This window comes from Emiliania huxleyi (assembly GCF_000372725.1).
Source record: "Emiliania huxleyi CCMP1516 unplaced genomic scaffold EMIHUscaffold_321, whole genome shotgun sequence".
NCBI lineage: Eukaryota > Haptophyta > Isochrysidales > Noelaerhabdaceae > Emiliania > Emiliania huxleyi.
In genome coordinates, this window is record NW_005199591.1 from 14,549 (window position 1) to 21,396 (window position 6,848).

The following is a 6,848-nucleotide window of genomic DNA, read 5'->3' on the forward strand; positions in this document are numbered from 1 at the left end:
AGGGAAACGGCGGCGGCTGTGGCGGAGACAGCGGCAGCGGCGGCGGCGAGGCCCTACCCCGAGGGGGAGGGGGTGGGGGAGGGGATGAGGACGGTGAGGGCGGCTGGGGCAGCCGGGAAGGCAGCACAGGCGAGGCGCGGCGCACCTCAAACTCGAGCGAGTAGCGGGAATATCACCCGCTGCTCCGGCGGGAGAGTGCTCCCCGCCGCCCCCTGGGTCACCTCGAGTGACCTCGCAGCCCACACCGCGAGGCGCTGCTGTCAGGGGGGTGTATCACCGCCGTATCAACCCCACACTCCGTCGCCCAGCCGCCGACAGCGGGGCGCTTGCTGTCGGGACGCGCAGTCTCGACAGCGGAGCGCGTGCTTCTTGCCGGCGGAGCAGCAAGCTCCTCAGCAGCGAGCGCAGAAGCTTTCTTGCGTACCGCCGCCGCGCAGTCCCTATGGATGCACGTCGACGCCGGAGACGCCGGCCCGAGCGCTTCTCCTCGCTCTAGAGCCACGGCGGGCAGCCCGTTGACCGCCTCACCGCCTCACCGCCCAGTTCGTGGTCCCGCACCACCAACAGCCGTCCATCTGAACGGCGACGGAGGCCAAGCCCGACGTCTGGGCTCTAGCCGATCACCTGGCCGCCCGCGACGAGCCGCCAGTCGGCGTGGCGGCGAGGAAGGGAGCGAGAGCTCTCCAGTGCCGCTGGCACCTGTGGCCTGGCCTGCGAATGCTCATTCACAGCGATGCCCGAGGGGAATTCGCGTGGAAATTCGATCCGCCGACTCAGGGAGGAGTCCTCTATCGGGGAAGGAGGTTGCGGGAAAAATCTGAGAAATCACCCCCAGCCTTCCCCCTCCCACTGGGCACGGGACTGGCGCGCACTGGCACGAACACAGGTACACCACGTGAAAAAAGAATCTTAGAACAAAACTCCCTCGCACAACACTGGGCACGGGACTGGCGCGCACTGGCACGAACACAGGTACACCACGGGAGCCGCCTAAGCGACTCCTGCGAGGGTGGCGAGGCACTTAGCTCCGTGCACCCGCCCACCCCCGCCACAGGCAAGCTCATTCACGACCTGCTCTGCGATGGCCGTGTGAAGAACGACTGAGATGCGCTGCTTCTGCAGCCCCAGCCAGCTCTTGGTGGTCCAAGTCACCTCATCGAGGTACTGGGCCCGCGTCAGCTTGTTCTGTAGCACGTCCGCCGCTCTCCGGAGGATCTCACGCGTCTGCGACGCGGGCGCCTTGCGGGCAGAGCCCTTAGCCACCCTTATGTCTTGCGCGGTCAAAACCGCGGCCTGGGAGCGCGACAGGCACGCTCATTCACACTAGGCACGGGGCTGGGTGCACTGGAACAAGGCGGTTCAGAAAAGAAAGGTTCGAATTATCAAAAAAGAAAAGGTTCTTGCACACACACACACACGCTCTCGCGCCAACCGGCCAGCCTACCGCCCCCCCCCCCCCCCCCCCCGAGAACTCGCTCTGAGCCTAGTGCAGCGCGAGAGATTTGCGCCCGGCCGGGCACGAAAAATTCTTTTTTTCTGGAAGTACTGGCCGAAATGTCCGCGCTCAACCCTTTCGCCGCTGCGTTCGTGCCGAGTGTGGCTCCGCCTGCAGGGCCGACGTCGCGGACGCGAGGCCGGGGCAGGAGGCCAGGACAGTCTGGTCGCTGGGAGGCTCGTGCGCGGGAGGAGGACTGGCGGCTGCCAGGCATCGCGGACTGCGGGCGCGGCCGGAGGGCAGCGGCGGGACGTGCAGTCGCAGCCCGGGAGCGCGACGACGACGCGTGGACCAGCGTCAGCAGCTGCGACGGAACGAGCGACTGGTCTCTTCCAGGATCTCACGCATCTACTGCTGTGTGGGTCCGCCCATCGGCGCCTCCTTCACTCGCCGGCGACGGCGACGAGCCGGCCGCCGACGCCGCCGACGCTGCCGACGCCGCCGACACGACCTGCACCGTCTGCTGGGAGCCACTCGGCGCCGGCCGCGTGGTGTCGATCCGCGACTGCGAGCACCTCTTCCACCACGGCTGCACCTCTCTGTGGCTGAGCTTGGGTCCGCCGGTGAAGGAATGAAGGACTGATGCGGGCTGAATAGGCTGCCTCTACCAGTGGCTGAGCACGAGCCCGAGCTGCCCCAACTGCCGCATGCCGGCGCACCCCGCCTCAGTCGTCGAGCTGTCTCGCCTCTCTGCAGTCTCCCTCGCCGGGCTCGAGAGCCCCCGCCCGCGCGGTGGCCTGGATGAGGCGGACGGCGACAGTGTCGCCAGCGCCTCCACCTTCGCCTCCTTCACCACGGCAAGAGGATGGCCCCGCGTCGCGCCGGCCGCTCCCGCGGCGCCAGCGCCCCCGCCCGGCGCGTCATACGCGGACGTGCTCCTCCGGCGTGCGGAGGAGGCGGCGCGGGCACGGATGGTGGCGGCGGCGGCCGCGGCGGCCGCCGCCGAGCAGCAGGAGGCCGCCCGCTCCAAAGTGCTGCGGCTGCAGGTCTCGGGCTCTCCTCCCGCTCGCACCGCCCGCGCCGCCGCACCGCTCCTTGCCCGCTGGCTCACCGGTATAGGAGTGTCCACTTATAGGAGCGACCGGCTGCCGCCGCCGCCAGCACGTGCGTCGTGCACGGCCGCGTGCTCCTCGCTCCGCCGTCGTCGCGCAGCCGCGCAGGCAGGAGGGGGCGGCTGCGGTTGGCCGGAGCCGGACTCGACCGCGTCGATGAGGAGGAGGAGTGAATCGCGTGTGAAATCGTGCGCATGTGAGGAAGACGGGGGGGGGACGGGGGTGTCCAGATATATGTGCCCGACAACTACCAAGGCGCGGAAACCTTGCCACTGGGTTGCGGCGTTGTGTGTGCGTGTATACGTGTGTGTTCGTTTCCTGTCGAGAGGTGAGCCGAGTTTATGTATGTAAAAGAGGGAAGCAGTCGAGAGGACAGGGGAGGGACGTGTCCGAGGGGGGGACAGCTCGGTTGGAGATATATAAAACGGCGGGTTTGGATATGGATTTTGCATCTCGGCTGCATCCAATGGCGGATGGGCGGCCTCGAATCACGGTCACGTCGGCGAGGACAGCGACGGCGTCGTTGGTGGAGCGCAGGGGCGAGGGCGTCGACCGACGTGGCGCATCAGGGACCCCTCGCTGGCGAGCGGTTGGCGCCGCCGTGCACCTCACGGCTCCGACGTGAAGAGTCGATCGAGGAGGGGCGAGCGTTGGACGATGTAGTCGCCACAGTAGCCGAAAAGGTTGGCCATCGGGAAGGAGAGGGCCTTCACGGGAAGCACATTCTCGGAGAGGCCCTTCCCGTCGGGGAAGTTCTTGTACGGAGCCTTGCCGTTCTTCTCGTCGAACATGTTGTGCTTGGCCGGGGAATAGGGAGGGTCTCCCCCTAGTTTGTAAAGGCCGAGCGGCTTCATCCCCGTGACAACAGCGTCCGCGTCGGGGTACTCGCTGCAGTACGCCATCGCCTCGGGGTTGAGCTCCGGGTTGCGGTTGATCAGGTCCATCCAGCGCTTGGGCGGCGCGTAGAAAAGGACGGTAAGGTCGACGTTCTCTTGCGACAAGTGCGTGCCGTGGTACGGGTTGTCGATGACTTTGAGCCCCTGCCACGGGACGACAGGCCCAGAGGGGTGCGAGGCGGGGGGGGGGGGGGGGCGAGGGTGGCCACGACTGCGCGCCTTGAGGGTGGCCACGAGGGGCTCGCCGCTCTTGTAGCACTCCTTCATCTGGTAGACGAGGCAGTCGAGCGGGCGCATGCCCTGGAAGCTGGCTACCTCTTGCGGCGAGACCAGCTTCGCGGTGCCGTTCACGTCGAAGCTTTCCTGTGCGCGCGGGCGAAGCTCAGGGCAAAGGGGGGGGAGGGGGGGGGCTTGACGGCGTGCCTCGTTGTTGTTGAAGATTTGGTTCATGATGGTTGGCCCAATGCCTTTTCCGTTGGGCGTGACGTTTGGCCCGGCCAGCAACTCCCTTGGGGTGGGTGTTGCACCGAAGAGGGCGAGGAGGGATCCAATGTTCCCGTTGTTCACCTCCAGGTTTCCCTTCGGGCCGAAAGGGGCCCGCCCGAGGTTTGTGATGACCGCCACGACCTTTCGCGCGCCCTTTGCGACCACGGCGGTGACGGCGGTGGTGTCAATCACGCCCCCGTCCGCGAAGAAGCAAGTCTCCTCGTTCCCCGGCTGCTCCGCCGTCTTGATGCGGAGCGTCAAGTCGAAGGGGCGGAAGAGACGCGGAAGGACGTTCACGAAGCCCGCAGCGCCGCCGAAGTCTCCGCTCATGGCGAGGACCGCCTCCGGCGACAGATGGCGCGCCGTCGGCGGCTGGCCGAAGGGCTTGCACGCGGGCGGAAGGACGAAGGACTGCGCCGGAACGCTCGTTGCGTCGAAGAGCGCGGTGCGCTGCTGCGTGAGGCAGGGGCCACAGCCTTTCTGCGGGAGGTACATCTGCTTGTCGTCGAAGTTGGAGGCCCCGAGCGGGAGGGGCTCGTACTTCTGCGCGCGTGCGCGAGGGAGGGCGCTTTGAAGGATAGGGGAGGCGGGCTAGGGCCGTGAGGGGATCGCCGCCGTTGGCTGCGAGTGCCTGAGTTATGGGATAGATATTGGGATAGATATTGGGCGGCGGGCCAAGGAGAGGCAGCCACCGTCGCAGCGGAGTGCGGCGTGAAGACGTATTGCACAAAGGTAAGGCCCCGCGCGTTGCCGGACTGGCCGTCAGCCCACTGGTACTCGAGGCCGGTCTTGAGCGGGCGGCCCAGCGTGAGGCTCTCCTTCTCGCCCTTCACCTCGACATCCACGCTGACCGTGTCGAACTGCTTGACCCCCGGGATCCAATCGCTGACGATGCCGTCGTCGTGGAAGACTTTCTTCCAAGCCCCAACCATCCAATCGCTGACAATGCCGAGGTAGTCCTTAGGAGCGACGTCTGCGAGCGAGCCCATGGTGGCGAGGCCGAGCGGGGTCGGAGCCTGCCCATACGCCTGCCCATACGCAAATGGCGTGAAGCAGAGACGTGAGGTAAGCGGCGGCAGGGCGCAGCGGCGGCAGAGTGATAGGGGGTGGAGGAGGAGGCGATAGCGGGGCCGGTAAGAGGAGCCTCCGGACGCGATGGTGGGTCGGTCGAGCCCCTGGAGATGCCGAGTGGGTAGATAAAGTTGGCGAACATGAACTCAACAAAGGCGAGACCAAAGCCCGTGGCGCATGGATAGCAGCCGCAGCCGACCCACTTGCCGCAGCCGAGGGCCCGGATGGGAGTGCCGAGGACTGTGTCGATCAAGGCCCACGCGGCAACAGGTAGGCAGCACGTGCTCAGAGGGCAGCAGAGTGCGGGCTTGGTGAGCATCTTGCCGTAGGGCGCGGGCTCAGCCTCCATCTTCGCCTCGGTGATCTTGGTCGGGTCCGGATCGTCCGTGCCCAGGAAGGTGGATGGCTTGCTCTTGGAGTAGCAGTACATCGTCGCCGCGATGGTGCCGCCCGAAGCGCCGCCGATCACGTCGAAATTGTCAAGCACGTTGTCGCACTTCGGCTTGCGCGGCGTCATTTTGATCTTGGCCAAGCCGCGGTACACGCCTGAAGCGAGGGGAAGCGTCAGCATTCTTTCCGATGGGGCAGACAGTCGCTGGGCGGCACCGAACATCGCCGCGGGAGGGAGCAGTCCGCCCGCATTGATGCAGAGTGCGACATCGCACGTCTGTGGCGCCTACTCGCAGGTTGGCTGTCGAGGAGTGTGCACCGCCACCAGTGAAGTTTTTCTCCAACGAGCCTTCTCCGCCGGTGCTAGCTTCGCTCGCTGCTCCTTGACGTAGTCGTGCGAGGGCTTAGGCCGGTCCGGCGGCAGCGGAGGCTCCATCGAGGTAGTAGAGAAAAGGCCGCGGTTCGAGGAAGCGACAGCGGCGCGATTTGGTCCTCTTGTGTGATGAAGCTGCCACGCCGCTTTTGAAGTTTCTTTTTCCTCGTAAAATTCTTTTTTCAGTCCTAGTGACGCTCGAGCGGAAAAGTTTTTACGTGTTTGAAGGTGGAGAAGGTGCAGAACAGCCAGGGCTCGAACTAACAACCGCGTAAATCAACAGTCAAACTCTGAGATAGATGAGATTTATTTAGGGACATGTTCATTTTCGGAGTTTCATTTGAACGTTCGTCCCTCCGTCTTCATGTGTCCCGCCTCGAGCTTCCTCGTCACACCCGCGCGCCGAAGCCGCCGGCCGCCCACGCAGCGCAGTGGCACTCCGGCCCAGTGGCCAGTGCAGTGACCAGTGTCACGCTCGCGCGCGAGCGTCTCAAACCAGGGCCGGAGCGGCAAGCCTCGGACGCGTCGATCTCGAGCAGGTGCGCTGCCATCGCGCATCGGGGCTTGAAGTGAGCAACGCCCTGGCGAGTACAGACCTTGACCACGCCTGCGTATTCACAGCACAAGCCCTCGCCGAGGGCTCGAGCATGCGCAGCGAAAACCAGACGGACCCCCCCCTGTAAAAAAGTGAGGCGTGGTCTGTACTCGCCAGAGAGCAACGCCGACCCAACGCCGCAGAGTGTTGTTTTGAGACAGAAAGGAAGAAGGGTACCACTTACTATATGAATCCGGAGGCCGCAATGTGTCCAATGAGTACTACCCTTGCAGACGGTCGATCTACACTGAAAGCAACTCATGGTCGAGATTGAGGAGGACTTCCGCCTCTCTCCCGACTCCAATTGATGCATCCTTCGTGAGACGTGAGGAGCAGGAGGCGCACAATAAAAGCCCCACACAAACACCCCACCACACCCCACCCCACCACACCCCACCTCACCACACCCCACCACACACCCCACCCCACCACACCACACCCCACCACACCCCACACCACACCACACCACACCACACCACACCCCCCTCCC